General features: G+C 40.4%; 1 protein-coding gene across 1 annotated transcript in view; it reads left to right on the top strand.

Annotated features, from left to right (window-relative positions):
- ITGB6 (integrin subunit beta 6) overlaps positions 1-17,387 on the top strand; it is an 84,126-nt gene that overhangs the window by 30,115 nt on the left and 36,624 nt on the right. The gene's annotated exons all lie outside the window — the stretch shown is intronic.

The raw sequence follows: 17,387 nt of genomic DNA, 5'->3' as shown, positions 1-17,387 counted from the left end.
GAAGCAGGACCTTAATGAGATGCCTGATTAAGCCAATACTTGCAGAAATATAAAATGAGATTTTTTTTTTTCTTAAGACAGAGTCTCACTCTGTTGCCCAGGCTGGAGTGCAGTGGCATGATCTCAGCTCACTATACCCTCCACCTCCCAGGTTCAAGTGATTCTCGTGCCTCAGCCCCCCAAGTAGCTAGGATTACAGATGTGCGCCACCATGCCCAGCTAATTTTTGTATTTTTAGTAGAGACGGGATTTCGTCATGTTAGTTCACCAAACTGATCTCAAACTCCTGGCCACATGTGAACCACAAACCTCGGCCTCCCAAAGTGCTGGGATTACAGGTGTGAGCCACTGTGCCGGATCTAAAATGTGATTTAAATAATGCAAGATCTAAATGCTTTGAGATTTACACAACACACAGGATATCAAGTCATTCATCCCTTCATTTCTCAAACATATCATGAGTACCTCCCGTGAACTAGGCCAAAGTTTGTGACTATAGAGGAGAATAAGATGTAGTGCCTGACTTAAGAAGTCTCAGAGAGCATCAGCAGACTTGTAAACTAATAGTTTGCCTAAAAGACAGAATGAGGGCATTTTAGAGTTGTGTTCTGGAAAGAGACTCCAGCTGAGGGGTCAGAGTTTTCATGTCTGTCAATGTTTTTATTCTTTTCTATTCACCATCTTTCTTATAAGGAGCAGCAAATTAATCAGCAATCATAAAACTGCTTTTGATGCTAACAGTATCATGGTATTTGGACCAAGTCTTTCACTTTATAGGGGTGAGGGCTAGAGATGATATGCAACTATGACTATGATAATAATAGTGTAATAGGGAACGTTTGTCGAGAGCTTATTAGGTGGCAGCCTGGGGGTTCAGGATTTTGCACTCATTTTATCATTTAAACTCCCTCTTATGGCTAAGAACCCAAAATAGCAAAGCAAACTGCATGTAGCAGCCAAGATCTGAACCCAGATAATCTGAATCTACAGTCATAATCACTGAGATAACTCACACTTGAACCTGGGGTGCTGTAGTGAAAAAGCAGACCACTAGACCACAAGAGACGCAGACTTTAAAATAAAGTTATCACTTTTTTTTTTTTTTTTGAGACAGAGTCTCCCTCTGTTGCCCAGGCTGAAGTACAGTGGCACAACCTCAGCTCACAGCAACCTCTGCCTCCTGGGTTCAAGAGATTCTCCAGCCTCAGCCTCCTAAGTAGCTGGGATTACAGGCATGTGCCACCACGCCCAGCTAATTTGTATGTTTTTAGTAGAGACAGGGTTTCACCATGTTGGCCAGGCTGGTCTCGAACTCCTGACCTCAAAAGATCCACCCACCTCGACCTCCCAAAAATGCTGGAATTACAGGTATGAGCCACTGCTCCTGGTTAAGTAACCAACTTTAAAAAGTACAGAACCCAAGGGTGGAGCAGAGCTGCCTGACAGCTAATCCAATAGATGAATTCCCTATTAATTACAGAGTGCTTTAAGATCAGGAAATACTTCATCTAGGGTTCTTCCCTATTGCTGTTAATTTGGATGAAGAGAGCAGTTTAAAGATGCATAGACTTGAAAAAAGAGAGACACTCGGATTCTGCCTCGTGGGTTGTTTAAGCTCTGGGTGGTAAGAACAGGCCACACAGCTAGGGAATATTATGCATTGGGTCAGCATATCTAAAACAGCTACTGTCTATGGTAATCACAATCTATGGTTCCAATCAAAGTGAGAAATTGGGGGCACGTGGTCTGACCAAGACTATAGGTTTATTATGATCATACAGTTCAAGCATATGGAAAAATAGAGTAACATAGTAAACACCCAGATTGGCGCAGTGGCTCATGCCTGTAATCCCAGTACTTTGGGGGCTGAGGTGGGTGGATCACCCCAGGTCAGGAGTTCAAGAGCAGCCTGCCCAACATGGCAAGACCCTGTCTCTACTAAAAATACAAAACATTAGCCAGGTGTGGTGGCATGTGCCTGTAATCCCAGCTACTCGGGAGGCTGAGGCAGGAGAATCACTTGAACCTGGGAGGCAGAGGTTGCAGTGAGCCATTGTACTCCAGCCTGGGCAACAGATAATAACAATAATAATAAATAAACACTCACATACTTATTGCCAGTTTTCTCGCATTGTAACATTTTGCTACCATACTTGCTTTAGATTTTTTAAGCAAATGAAACATCCCAGATCCAGTTGCATGCTGTGTAACTGCCCAACTCTGGTCTAGTTCCCTTCTCCTTCTACAGAGGTAACCAGTATCCTGAACTTAGTATTTGTCATCTCACATTTGTTTTTTGTGCTATTAAAAATGTGTGTGTGTATATATATAAATATATATATATATAAATATATATATGTACGTCCATAACTAATTATGTAGTTTTGGCTCATAAGCTTAATTTCATGCTGTACATATTATTTTTACCATTTGCTTTTTGACTGAATGTTAAATATTTGGGGTTTTTTATTATATTTTCTTATTATGGTGAGATACATATAACATAAACTTTACATTTTAGCCATTTTTAAGTGTTAGTTCTGTAGCATTAAGCACTTGAAGCACTCTGCCATTTATAGATAATTTATCTATTGGTTCATCTGCCAGGTATTAAAACATTGTTAAGCTCAATGCTCTGTTTTTGACGCTTGTCCATGGAGATACGTATAGCTATAGTTTACTCCACCCACTGCTATGCACGTTCCATTCACAGTATTATGGGCAATGTGTTCATTCTGCAAGTGAGGGCGTCAGGTCACTTCCGATTGTGCAGCATTACAAATGTTGCAGCCACGCACATCTTTGCATACATATGCTCTATTGAGGAGTGAAATCCCCAGGTTGCAGGGAAATGGCATCTGTAATTTTGCTGACTTTGTCCAAGTTGCTTTCCAAAGTAGTTTTATCAGTTACTCTCCCACCAGCAATGTAATGTGGAAGTATGGCCAAAACAAAACAAAACTTTAAATTATTCTTTTTTTGATTATAAAACTAATATATACTATTTGCAAAAAGAAAAGTGAAGAGCGATACAGAAAACCCAAAGATGAAAACAAAGATCACTCATAAACTCACCACTCAGACATAGCTAACACTGTTGACATTCTAGAATAAGTTTTTCTGGCGGAGCATGGTGGTTCATTCACGCCTGTGATCCCAGCACTTTGGAAGGTGGGTGGACCACTTGAGGTTAGGAGTTCAAGAACAGCCGGGCCAACATGGTGAAATCCCGTCTCCACTAAAAATACAAAATTAGCCAAGTGTGGTGGCATGTGCCTGTAGTCCCAGCTACTTGAGAGGCTGAGGCAGGAGAATCTCTTGAACCTGGGAGGTGGAGGTTGCAGTGAGCTGAGATCATGCCACTGCACTTCAGCCTGGGTGACAGAGTGAGACTCTGTCTCAAAAAAAAAAAAAAAGTAAGTTTTTCCTATTTTCTTTGCATATATTTACACACTTAGACTAACTGGTATAACATTGTACAATTAAGTATGTTCAAATTTTTTGAATGTTTATATATGTATAGTCTTATAAAGGCATACAAATTAAATTACGTTTAGTTATACATCAAAATTTTTATTGATAAGAATAACTATATGAAATCAAAATCATCCTACAAAATTCTGAGCCTATAGTTGCCATACTTATAGGTGTCTACTTTTAAAATAAATGCAAACTTGTCCTTTCCCACCAGCAGCCCAAAACCTGCGCAAGTACTGCATTTTTACCTCCTGGGTTGCTTTTTACATATTCACATAATACTTAGTTACTTTTTTACATTAAGAGGACCAACAAATTATTTCTAGTTTCGTTTTCTTATCCCTGAAAGTGCCCCTCTGGTGAAGACTTTGACATCTGTGAACAAAACTCCTCTCTTTCAGCTAACTGCTGAAAGCTGTGTAATTCCCCTTCTCCACTTTATCTGGGTCTCACAGCACAAAGGGACTCCTGCCTAATTCAATTACCCATGTATCCTCTGAAGTCTTTCCTATGGTTGCGGTTGGCCACACTGTGTGAGGCTGGACCGGACTGTAAGTTTGAAGGGAGCTCACCCAGCTTGTATCACTATGCCGGAGTCTAACAGCAACCAAGCATTTTCCACATGGCATAGCCTTTGAAATAATCACATATGGCATCAAGGCACAAAAGGACAAGTGAAACTGACAGCCCCCTGGACATCAGAAGAGTTTAAGAGTATTATCTATTTTCATTTTATGCCTGATTATCCAAAAGAGCCCCAAATATCCTACCAAGGGACTAGTATTAATGATAACATAGTTTAATATTTTGTTGTGTTGGCAGTATTGAATCTTCAGAAAGTAAACAGAAAATTTTGGAATTATTTGTTGAGCTTGAACAGTTGAGGTAATTATTTATGAATTCAAGATTTGGCACACTTTTTTCTATAGGGTTTTCAGATTCAGCACATAAAAATCCAGGAGATCCAGTTAAATTCAAATGTCAAGTAAGCAACAAATTATTAGTAGTATAAATATGTCCCATGCAATATTTAGACCACAGGTACACTAAAAATTTTTCATTGTTTCTCTGCTTTCCAATTTATCTGAGCATTCTGTATTTTATCAGGCAGCCTATCTACAAAGGGTCAAATAGTAAGTTAGGCATTGTGGCCACACAGTTTTGTCAACTCTCATTGTAGCATGAAAGCAGCCGTGGACAATACGTAAATAAATGAGCATAGTTATTTACAAAAACAAGCAACAGGCCAAATATGGCCTGTGGGACATAGCCAATCCCTGCCTTTGTTTGTTCATTCTATAAATATTTATGTGTTTTCCATGTGCCAATCACTGGACCAGGCCCTAGGAGTATAGAGGAGAATAAAAAAAGACCCCGTTTTGTCCTCGTGGACTAGTCGTGGGAAATAGACAAGAAACAATTAATGAAAAACAACCAATTACAACTTTTAATAGTGTTATTGAAGAAATGGAAAAGAATAGTGTGCAGCCATGGACCATAATTAAGGGGAAGAAAGTGAGACTTTCCTTGGATAGAATTTTCATGGAAGGTGCCTTTCCAGAAATGATAATGAGGAAGCAAGCTGAAGGCTGAGGAGTTTTCAAGTGGCAAAGGCATGTGCAAAGGCCCTGAGGCAGCAAAGGACTCAGTTCCCAGTGAGCTTGAGAAAAGGAGAAAAGGCCAGTTGGCCTGGAGTGAGTAGGGGTAGAAAGAGATGGAGTGGGAGACGTAGGCAGAAACCAGACCTTCAATCTTGAAGGCAGTGGGAAGTAAACAGGGTGCTATTCTGTGGGTAGCAGGCATCCAAAAATACTTATGTTGCTGGATATAGATGTCACAGGTGTATGACAGACTGAAAACCCTGGATAAACTGTGGGTATATAGATTTAAAAACCTAATACCTTTATTTTCCAAATCACTACAACCCCTCTGATAGACTATTCTATACCAGCAGTTCTCAAACTTGGGTGCTCATTAGAATCAGGTAGGGAGCTTTACTAACAAACCCAATGTGTAGGCTACTCCCTGATCCAACTGAGTCAGTATCTCTGGGGCTGAGACCCAGACACCAATGGTTTTTGCTTTTTTTCCCCCCTTTTTAACTGGTGTATCCAATCAACCTGGGGGGATGGGGACCTCTTAAAATTCAGACTCTTGTTCAAGAGGTCTGGGCTGGGGCCTGAGAGTCTGCATTTCTTTTCTTTTCTTTCTTTTTTTTTTTGAGACGGAATCTCATTCTATTGCCCAGGCTGGAGTGCAGTGGTGCAATCTGAGCTCACTGCAATCTCCGCCTCCTGGGTTCAAGCAATTCTCCTGCCTCAGCCTCCTGAGTAGCTGGGGCTACAAGCGCACGCCACCACGCCCAGCTAATTTTTGTATTTTTAGTAGAGACGGGGTTTCCCCATGTTGACCAGGATGGCCTCTATCTATTGACCTCGTGATCCACCCGCCTTGGCCTCCCAAAGTGCTGGAATTACAAACGTGAGCCACCGCGCCCGACTGAGAGTTTGCATTTCTAACAAGCTTCCAGATATTGCTGCTGTCAGTCCACAAGTCACACTTCAAATATCAAGAGCTGAAACCTCTTTTGCAGTCCTTGCACATACACCTACTTGCTATTTTCTCGTCTCCTTCATTCCCTTCCTACTAGTCATCCTTCAAAGTTTTATTACCTGCCGTTTGGCCTGCAAAGCACATAGGCTGCTACTAAACCCCACATCGCTTCCTATTTTAAAAGAGCTTTCTAAAGCTTTGGGACTTGAATTAGTCAGCAAAGGTCTGCAATTCCTCTCCAAAGGCAAGGTAATCTTATTAAGAGAAGATATGAAGTATCCTTAGGAACAAAATACTCATTGCAGCCTCTCTGTTCTCTAAGTCTCCATTCTCCAATGCCTTTCTGTACATTTGTTTATCTCAGAACAGTCATGCACGGTGGGTCCATTTGTCTTCCCTTATCACTCTGTTACTGCTGCCGAGCACTCGCTCAGCTGTGTGCTCCAGCTTCTTGGCTGACAAGATAATTACATTCTGGGGAGACTGGGAGAAAGACAGGTAGTGCTCAAAAGTTCCGATGCTGACTACCTAGTCATTGCTGGGGCAGACTTCAAGATCAAGCACCTGATCTAATTAGCACACTCCCACTGCTACCTGCCTGCCTATGGAATGCTGACAATTGAAAGCCTGAAGGCAAAGCAGATATCATGCAATCCAGAGACAGACATTCATGCTACCCTTGTGCCAGGAACAATTACATGTTCTTTTTGGAATCTTGGGTGTCCTAGTAACACAGTTGAGCCTGGGGGTAAACTTTCGCATAATACTGGAAGCCCTGCATTTACTGATAATGAACCTGAGAACCAGCAGAATAAAACCCCACAAGAATGAAAGACCTCACGGGAAGAAAGCCTTCTGAAGAAGGACTCATTTCAGCAAACCCAGTCCGCCCCTAGCTCTGGAAGAAGCACACGGCTCCATGAAAGCGAGGCTTTGCCAGCAAAGAGCTGTTTTTCTTTGACCAGATAAGTAGCACAATACATTCCCCTAGGATTTTTTTTTTTTTTTTTTTTTTTTTTTTTTGCCTCTGTGCTTTTGCTACTTCCTACATTTCATTCAAAATCTAGCCTTTGAGTTTGAAAGTCATTACAGCCACAACCCTTTTTCTCCTTTTCTTTTTGCTCTGGGTAGAAAAGTGCTCTATAATCTCTAAATCCTTATAATAAGTGTTCTATAACCTCTAAGTCCATATAGAGACATAGGCATGTGTATATATATATGTGGCATTATTATCTTAAATTTCTAATAAGATTCCCACCCTCACTTGCTGCTGGCATTTGCACTAGTTTCTCTGGCAGAGGCCTGGTGGAGAAGAGTGAACAGTGGCTATAGAGTCAAGACCTATTTCTACCATGTATTCCATCTGTGACTGGACAAGGTACTTACCTGTCCAGTTAAAATTAAGGCTTTAGGTTAAAGAAATCAAAAGAACCCTAGTCCAGTGTTATGGGTTGAATCATGTCAGGCTCCCCCTTTAAAAAATATGTTAAAGATCTAATGCCCAGTACCACAGAATGTGACCTTATTTGGAAGCAGGTAGTGGTAGGAGGCAGGTTTGGGGTACTTTTAGCCTTGTCTAAACTGAGGGTTCCCTGAGCCAACAAGCCCTAGAGTAGGTAAAAAGCAATGTGGTCCACTCCCCATGCATTCCTGCCACTATTCCAAGGCTATAACAAGGTCTCTCCAAGAGCCTTGGGTTTCTGAGGATGCAGGAGGTGCTTGGGGATGTCAAAAGGCTCGTGAGGACCTCTCAATACTGTTGTAAGGCCCCTGAGTTGGTAATTGCAACCCTTGAGGAAGGGGAGAGACATAGAAAGAAACAGATGAGATTCCTGTGAGAGCCAAGGAGTCTGCCGGTCTACACCTCCCTTGGCTTTGTCCTCAGGTAGAGGAATCCATTAGGAGCTGATGACTCTTTGTGGTCAAATACCCAACAGAACTGAGCCCCTTTCAGAATTACCTGCACTTTCTGCAATTTAAGTGGCATGTTGATTACCCGGAAGCATCCCCTCGATGACAACAACAATGAATCCTTCTCTATGCATTTGTCTTGGAATAGTCATACATTCTGTTGGCCCATTACTACTGGGGGGCTAGACCTAGGAGTAGAATTGCTAGGTCATAGAGTGTGCTTATGTTCAGCTTTAGTAGTTACTGCCAACTAGTTTTCCAAAATAGTTGTACCAATTTACACTTCTACTACAAGTGTATGAGAGCATTGTCAGTTTTTTAAAAAATTTTAGCCATTCTAGTGAAGTGAGTGCACAGTGGCATCTCATTGTGGTTTTAATGTATTTTCCTCTGGAGATGCCTGATGTTGAACACTTCACATACTGATTTGCCACTTGCATATCCATTTTTATTAAGATGCCTTCTTCTTATTGCTATGCAGAATCGTTTAGATATTCTGGCCCCATGTCCTTGGTTAGATGCATGTACCACAGGTATTTTCCTCCCACTCAGTGCATCCTTCTCATACTCTTAAAGGCATCTTTTGAGAAGAAAATTCTTAATTTTTAAAAAACAAATTTTTCGAGCAGTTTTAGGTTCACAGCAAAATTGAGTAGAAGGTATAGAGAGATTTCCCATATACCTCTTGTCTCCATAAATGTATAGCCTTCCCTATTATCATCATCTCCCACCACAGTAGAACATTTGTCATAACTGATGAACCTACACTGATACATCATTATCACCCAAAGTCCAGAGTTTACATTAGGGTTCACTCTTGGTGTTGTACACTTTAGGAGTTACATACAATTATTATGCATCCACCTTTGTAGTATCATACAGAGTAGTTTCACTGCTCTAAAACTTCTCTGTGCTCTGCCTATTCCTCCCTCTCTTACTGACCCCCAACCTCTGGCAACCACTCATTTTTTACTGGCTCCACAGTTTTGCCTTTTCCAGAATGCCATATAGTAGAAATGCTACTGTATTAGTCTGTTCTCACATTGCTATAAAGAACTACCCGGAACTGGGTAATTTATAAAGACAAGAAGTTTAATTGACTCAGAGTTCTGCAGGCTATCCAGGAAGCATGGCTGGGGAGGCCTCAGGAAACTTACAATCATGGAAGAATGTGAGGGAAAAGCAGGCATGGAGAAGGAGGAAGAGAGAAGGGGGAGTTGCTATATGCTTTTAAACAACCTGATCTCATGAGAGTTCACTCACTATTACAAGAACAGCAAGGGGAAACTTTGCCCCCATGATCCAATCACCTCCAACCAGGCCCCTTCTCCAACATTGGGGATTACAATTCAACATGAGATTTGGGCGAAGACGCAAATCCAAACCATACCAACTACCATATGTAGCCTTTTCAGATTGCCTTCTTTCACTTAATAATATGCATTTAAACTTCCTCCATCTTCTCACAGCTTGATAACTCATTTCTTTGTAGCTCTGAATCATGTTTCATTTGATGAATACACCACAGCTTTTTTTCTTTTTAACCTATTCACCTACTAAAGGACATCTTGGTGGCTTCTAGTTTTGGCAATTATGAATAAAGCAAGTATAAACATCTATGTACAGGATTTTGTGTGGACATAAGTGTTCAACTTTTTTTTTTAATACTTTAAGTTCTAGGGTACGTATGCACAAAGTGCAGGTTTGATACACAGGTATACATGTGCCATGTTGGTTTGCTGCACCCATCAACTCATCAATTACATTAGGTATTTCTCCTAATGCTATCCTTCCCGCAGTCACTGACAGACCTCAGTGTGTGATGTTCCCCGCCCTGTGTCCAGGTGATCTCCTTGTTCAATTTCCACCTATGAGTGAGAACATTCAGTGTTTGGTTTTCTGTTCTTGTGATAGCTTGCTGAGAATGATGGTTTCCAGCTTCATCCATGTCCCTGCAAAGGACATGAACTCATCCTTTTTTATGGCTGCATAGTATTCCATGGTGTATATGTGCCACGTTTTCTTAATCCAGTCTATCATTGATGGGCATTTGGGTTGGTTCCAAGTCTTTGCTATTGTCAATAGTGCTGCAATAAACATACATGTGCATGTGTCTTTATAGTAGCATGATTTATAATCCTTTGGGTATATACCCAGTAATGGGATGGCTGGGTCAAATGGTATTTCTAGTTCTAGATCCTTGGGTAATCACCACACTGTATTCCACAAAGGTTTAATTTACACTCCCACCAACAGTATAAAAGTGTTCCTATTTCTCCACATCCTCTCCAGCACCTGTTGTTTCCTGACTTTTTAATGATTGCCATTCTAACTGGTGTGAGATGGTATCTCATTGTGGTTTTGATTTGCATTTCTCTGATGACCATTGATGATGAGCATTTTTTCACGTGTCTGTTGGCTGCATAGATGTCTTCTTTTGAGAAGTGTCTGTTCATATCCTTTGCCCACTTTTTGATGGGGTTGTTTGTTTTTTTCTTGTAAATTTGTTTGAGTTCTTTGTAGATTCTGGATATTAGCCTTTTGTCAGATGGGTAGATTGCAAAAATTTTCTCCCACTCTGTAGGTTGCCTGTTCACTCTGATGGTAGTTTCTTTTACCGTGCAGAAGCTCTTTAGTTTAATTAGATACCATTTGTCTATTTTGGCTTTTGTTGCCATTGCTTTTGGTGTTTTAGTCATGAAGTCCATGCCCATGCCTATGTCCTGAATGGTATTGCCTAGGTTTTCTTCTAGAGTTTTTATAGTTTTATGTTTAACATTTAAGTCTTAAATCCATCTTGAATTAATTTTTATATAAAGCATAAGGAAGGGATCCAGTTTCAGCTCTCTATATATGGCTAGCCAATTTTCCCAGCACCATTTGTTAAGTAGAGAATCCTTTCCCCGTTTCTTGTTTTTGTCAGGTTTGTCAAAGATCAGATGGTTGTAAATGTGTGGTGTTATTTCTGAGGCCTCTATTCTGTTCAGTTGGTCTATATATCTGTTTTGGTACCAGTACCATGCTGTTTGGTTACTGTAGCCTTGTAGTATAGTTTGAAGTTGGGTAGCATGATGCCTCCAGCTTTGTTCTTTTTGCTTAGGATTGTCTTGGCAATGCAGGCTCTTTTTTGGTTCCATAAGAACTTTAAAGTAGTTTTTTTCCCATTCTGTGAAGGAAGTCATTAGTAGCTTAATGGGGATGGCATTGAACCTATAAATTACTTTGGGCAGTATGACCATTTTCATGATATTGATTCTTCCTACCCATGAGCATGGAATGTTCTTCCATTTGTTTGTGTCCTCTTTTTTTTTTTTTTTTTTTTTTTTGAGATGGAGTGTCGCTCTGTCACCAAGGCTGGAGTGCAGTGGCACCATCTCCACTCACTGAAAGCTCCATCCCCCAGGTTCATGCCATTCTCCTGTCTCAGCCTCCCGAGTAACTGGGACTACAGGTGTCCACCACCATGCCTCTCTAATTTTTTTGTATTTTTTTTTTTAGTAGAGATGGGGTTTCACAGTGTTAGCCAGGATGGTCTCGATCTCCTGACCTCATGATCCACCTGCCTCAGCCTCCCAAAGTGCTGGGATTACAGGCATAAGCCACCGCAACCAGCCTGTTTGTGTCCTCTTTTATTTCGTTGAGCAGTGGTTTGTAGTTCTCCTTGAAGAGGTCCTTCACATCCCTTATAAGTTGGATTCCTAGGTATTTTATTCTCTTTGTAGCAATTGTGAATGGGAGTTCACTCATGATTTGGATCTCTGTTTGTTTGTTAATGGTGTATAGGAATGCTTGTGATTTTTGCACATTGATTTTGTATCCTGACTTTGCTGAAGTTGCTTATCAGCTTAAGGAGATTTTGGGCTGAGATGATGGGGTTTTCTAAATATACAATCATGTCATCTGCAAATAGGGATATTTTGACTTCCTCATTTCCTAGTTCAATACCCTTTATTTCTTTCTCTTGCCTGATTACCCTGACCAGAATTTCCAACACTATGTTGAATAGGAGTGGTCAGAAAGGTCATTCTTGTCTTGTCCCAGTTTTCAGAGGGAATGCTTCCAGTTTTTGCCCATTCAGTATGATATTGGCTTTTGGTTTGCCATAAATAGCTCTTATTATTTTGAGATACATTCCATCAATACCTAGTTTATTGAGAGATTTAGCATGAAGGGTTGTTGAATTTTGTCAAAGGCCTTTTCTGCCTCTGTTGAGATAATCACGTGGTTTTTGTCGTTGGTTCTGTTTATTTGATGGATCACGTTTATTGATTTGTGTATGTTGAACCAGCCTTGCATCCCAGGGATGAAGCCCACTTGATCATGGTGGATAAGCTTTTTGATGTGCTGCTGGATTTGGTTTGCCAGTATTTTATTGAGGATTTTCACATCGATGTTCATCAGGGATATTGGTCTAAAATTCTCTTTTTTATTGTGTCTCTGCCAGGCTTTGTTATCAGGATGGTGTTGGCCTCATAAAATGAGTTAGGGAAGATTCCCTCTTTTTCTGTTGATTGGAGTAGTTTCAAAAGGAATGGTATCAGCTCCTATTTGCACCTCTGGTAGAATTTGGCTGTGAATTCATCTGGTCCTGGGCATTTTTGGTTGGTAGGCTATTAATTACTATCTCAATTTCAGAACTTGTTATTAGTTGATTCAGGTATTCAACTTCTTCCTGGTTTAGTCTTGGGAGGGTGTATGTGTCCAGGAATTTATCCATTTCTTCTAGATTTTCTAGTTTATTTGCATAGAGGTATTTATAGTATTCACTGATGGTACTTTGTATGTCTGTGGGATCAGTGGTGATGTCCCGTTTATCATTTTTTATCGTGTCTGTTTGATTCTTCTCTCTTTTCTTCTTCATTAGTTTGGCTAGTGGTCTATCAATTTAGTTGATCTTTTCAAAAAACCAGCTCCTAGATTCATTGACTTTTTGAAGGGTTTTTTGTGTCTCTCTCTCTCTTTCAGTTCTGCTCTGATCTTAATTATTTCTTGCCTTCTACTAGCTTTTGAATTTGTTTGCTCTTGCTTCTCTAGTTCTTTTAATTGTATTGATAGGGTGTCGATTTTAGATCTTTCTTGCTTTCTCTTGTGGGCTTTTAGTGCTATAAATTTCCCTCTACACACTGCTTTAAATGTATCCCAGAGATTCTGGTACATTGTGCCTTTGTTCTCATTGGTTTTAAAGAACATCTTTATTTCTGCCTTCATATCGTTATTTACCCAGTAGTCATTCAGGAGCAAGTTGTTCAGTTTCCACGTAGTTGTGCACTTTTGAGTGAGTTACTTAATCCTGAGTTCTAATTTTATTGTACTGTGGTCTGAGAGACTGTTCATTGTGATTTCTGTTCTTTCCATTTGCTGAGGAGTGCTTTACTTCCAATTATGTGGTCAATTTTAGAATAAGTGCAATGTGGTGCTGAGAAGAATGTATATTCTGTTGATTTGGGGTGGAGAGTTCTGAAGATATGTGGTCTACTTGTTGCAGAGCTGAGTTCAGGTGCTGGATATCCTTGTTAAGCTTCTGTCTCGTTTATCTGTCTAACATTGACAGTGGGGTGTTAAAGTCTCTCATTATTATTATATGAGTGTCTAAGTCTCTTTGTAGGTCTCTAAGGACTTGTTTTATGAATCTGGGTCCTCCTGTGTTAGGTGCATATATATTTAGGATAGTTAGCTCTTCTTGTTGAATTGATCCCTTTACCATTATGTAATGGCCTTGTCTTTTTTGATCTTTGTTGGTTTAAAGTCTGTTTTATCAGAGACTAGGATTGTGCTTTTTATGCTTTCCATTTGCTTTGTAGATCTTCCTCCATCCCTTTATTTTGAGCCTATGTGTGTCTTTGCACGTGAGATGGGTCTCCTGAATACAGCACACTGATGGGTCTTGACTCTTTATCCAATTTGCCAGTCTGTGTCTTTAAATTGGAGCGTTTAGTCCCTTTACATTTAAGGTTAACATTGTTATGTGTGAATTTGATCCTGTTATTATGATCTTTGCTGGTTATTTTGTCTGTTAATTGATGCAGTTTCTTCATAGCATCAATGTTCTTTACAATTTGGTGTATTTTTGCAGTGGCTCGTACCAGTTGTTTCTTTCCATGTTTAGTGCTTCCTTCAGGAGCTCCTTGTAAGGCAGGCCTTGTGGTGACAAAATCTCTCAGCATTTGCTTGTCTGTAAAGGATTTTATTTCTCCTTCACTTATGAAGCTTAGTTTAGCTGGATATGAAATTCTGGGTTGAAAATTCTCTTCTTTAAGAATGTTGAATATTGGCTCCCACTCTCTTCTGGCTTGTAGAGTTTCTGCTGAGAGATCCGCTGTTAATCTGATGGGCTTCCCTTTGTGGGCAAACCAACCTTTCTCTCTGGCTGCTCTTAACAGTTTTTCCTTCATTTCAACTTTGGTGAATCTGACAATTGTGTGTCTTGGAGTTGCTCTTCTCAAGGAGTATCTTTGTAGTGTTCTCTGTATTTCCTGAATTTGAATGTTGGCCTGCCCTGCTATGTTGGGGAAGTTCTCCTGGATAATATCCTAAAGTGTGTTTTACAACTTGGTTCCATTCTCCCCATCACTTTCACGTACACCAATCAAACATAGATTTGGTCTTTTCACATAGTCCCATATTTCTTGGAGGCTTTGTTCATTTCTTTTTACTCTTTTTTTCTCTAACCTTGTTTTCTCACTTTATTTTATTAATTTGATCTTAAATCACTGATACCCTTTCTTCCACTTGATCAAATTGGCTATTAAAGCTTGTGCATGCGTCACAAAGTTCTTGTGCCATGGTTTTCAGCTTCTTCAAGTCATTTAAGGCCTTCTCTACGCTGTTTATTCTGGTTAGCCATTTGTCTAATCTTTTTTCAAGGTTTTTAGCTTCCTTGCAATGGGTTCGAACATCCTCCTTTAGCTCAGAGAAGTTTGTTATTACCAACCTTCTGAAGCCTACTTCTGTCAACTCGTCAAAGTTATTCTCCATCCAGCTTTGTTCCGTTGCTGGTGAGGAGCTGTGATCCTTTGGAGGAGAAGAGACACTCTGATTTTTAGAATTTTCAGCTTTTCTGCTCTGGATTCTCCCCATCTTTGTGGTTTTATCTACCTTTGGTCTCTGATGTTGGTGACCTACAGATGGGGTTTTGGTGTAGATGACCTTTTTGTTGATGTTGATGCTATTCCTTTTGTTTGTTAGCTTTCCTTCTAACAGTCAGGTCCCTTAGCTGCAGGTCTATTGGAGTTTGCTGGAGTTCCACTCCAGACCCTGTTTGTCTGGATATCACAAGCAGAGGCTGCAGAACAGCCAATATTGAAGAACAGCAAATATTGCTGCCTGATCCTTCTTCTGGAAGCTTTGTTCCAGAGGGGCAGCCGCCTATGTGAGGTGTCTGTCAGCTCCTACTGGGAGATGTCTCCCAGTTAGGCTACACAGGGAACAGGGACCCACTTGAGAAGGCAGTCTGTCCATTCTCAGAGCTCAAACACCATGCTGGGAGAACAAGTGCTCTCTTCAGAGCTATCAGACAGGGACGTTTAAGTCTGCAGAAGTTTGCTGCCTTTTGTTCAGCTATGCCCTGCCCACAGATGTGGAGTCTAGAGGCAGTAGGCCTTGTTGAGCTGCCGTGGTCTCCACCCTGTTTGAGCTTTCTGGCCGCTTTGTTTACCTACTCAAGCCTCAGCAATGGCAGACGCCCCTCCCCCAGCCAGGCTGCCGTCCCGCTGATTGATCTCAGACTGCTGCACTAGCAGTGAGCAAGGCTCTGTGGGTGTGGGAGCCACTTAGCCAGGTATGGGAGAGAATCACCTTGTCTGCCAGTTGCTAAGGCCTTGGGAAAAGCACAGTATTTGTGCGGGAATGTCCCGTTTTTCCAGGTAGTCATGGCTTCCCTTGGCTAGGAAAGGGAAATCCCCCGACCCTTTGCACTTCGTGGGTGAGGTGATGCCCTGCCCTGCTTTGGCTTGCCCTCTGTGGGCTGCACCCACTGTCCAGCCAGTTCCAGTGAGATGAGCTAGGTACCTCAGTTGAAAATGCAGAAATAACCCATCTTCTGTGTTGATCATGCTGGGAACTGCAGATCGGAGCTGTTCCTATTCAGCCATTGTGGAAGTATTCAGCTCTTTTTGGTAAATTCCAAAGAGTCTGATCACTGGATCATATGGTAAGTGTTTGTTTTGTTTTGCAAGAAACTACCACACTGTCTTTTGTAGTGGCTGAATCATTTTTCATTCTCACAAGCAATGAATGAGAATTCCTGCTGCTCCATATCCTAGTCAGCATTTGGTGTTGTCAGTGTTCCGGATTTGGGCCATTCTAATACATGCATAATGGTATTTCATTGTTGTTTAATTTGCATTTCCCTGCTGACATTTAATGTGGAGCATCTTTTCATATGCCTATTTGCCATCTCTGTATCTTCTTTGGTAATATGTCTGTTAATGTCTTTGGCTCCTTTTTTAATTGTAATGTTTGTTTTCTTGTTGAGTTTTAAGATTTCTTTGTATATTTTGGTAATACTCCTGTAGTAGATGTGTATTTTGCAAATATTTTCTTCCAGTCCCTGACTTGTTTTCATGTTCTCTTGACATCGTCTTTCACAGAGTAGAAGTTTTTTAAGTCCAGCTTACCAATTTTTCTTTCATGGATTGTGCCTTTGGTGTTATATCTAAAAAGTCATCAATAAACTCAAGGTCATCTAGATTTTTCTACTATTATCTTTTTGGAGTTTTATTGTTTTGCATTTTACATTTAGGTCTGTGATCATTTTGAGCTAATGTTTGTAAAGGGTGTAATAATGTGTCTAGATTTTTTTTTCATGTGGATGTCCAGTTGTTCAAGCACCGTTTGTTGAAAAGACTATCCTTGTTCCATTGTGTTGCCTTTGCTCCTTTGTCAAGGATCAATTGACCATATTTATGTGGGTCTATTTCTGGGCTCTCTATTCTGTTACATTTGTCTGACTATTCTTTTGTCAATACCACACTCTTTGGATTGCTGCAGCTTTATAGTAAGTCTTGAAGTCAGATAGTGTCAGTCCTCCAACTTTGTTCATCTTCAGTGTTCAGTTGGCTATTCTGGATCTTTTGCCTCTCCATATAAACTTTAGAATCAGTTTGTTAATACCCACAAAATAATTTGATGGCATTTTGATTGGCATTGTATTGAATTTATACTGTGTATCTATAAATGAAATTATTAATTTTAAGTCTTATTTATGAATCTTTTCCTTTACGGGTAGTGCTTTTTCTATCCTACTTAAGATATTCTTGTTAACCATAAGGCCATGAAGATAACTCCCCTGACTTCTACAGTGATAAAAGTCAAAATAGTGGTTGTGCTTTTGTGGGGAAGAGTAATGACTGGAAGGCAATACAAGGGAAGATACCAGGGGGCTGGTTATATTCTATTTCCCTTTCTTTCTTTCTTTCTTTCTTTCTTTCTTTCTTTCTTTCTTTCTT

Source organism: Piliocolobus tephrosceles, chromosome 11 (assembly GCF_002776525.5).
Source record: "Piliocolobus tephrosceles isolate RC106 chromosome 11, ASM277652v3, whole genome shotgun sequence".
Lineage (NCBI taxonomy): Eukaryota > Metazoa > Chordata > Mammalia > Primates > Cercopithecidae > Piliocolobus > Piliocolobus tephrosceles.
The sequence above is the reverse complement of the archived record's forward strand: the minus strand, read 5'-3'. Positions and strand labels throughout refer to the sequence as shown.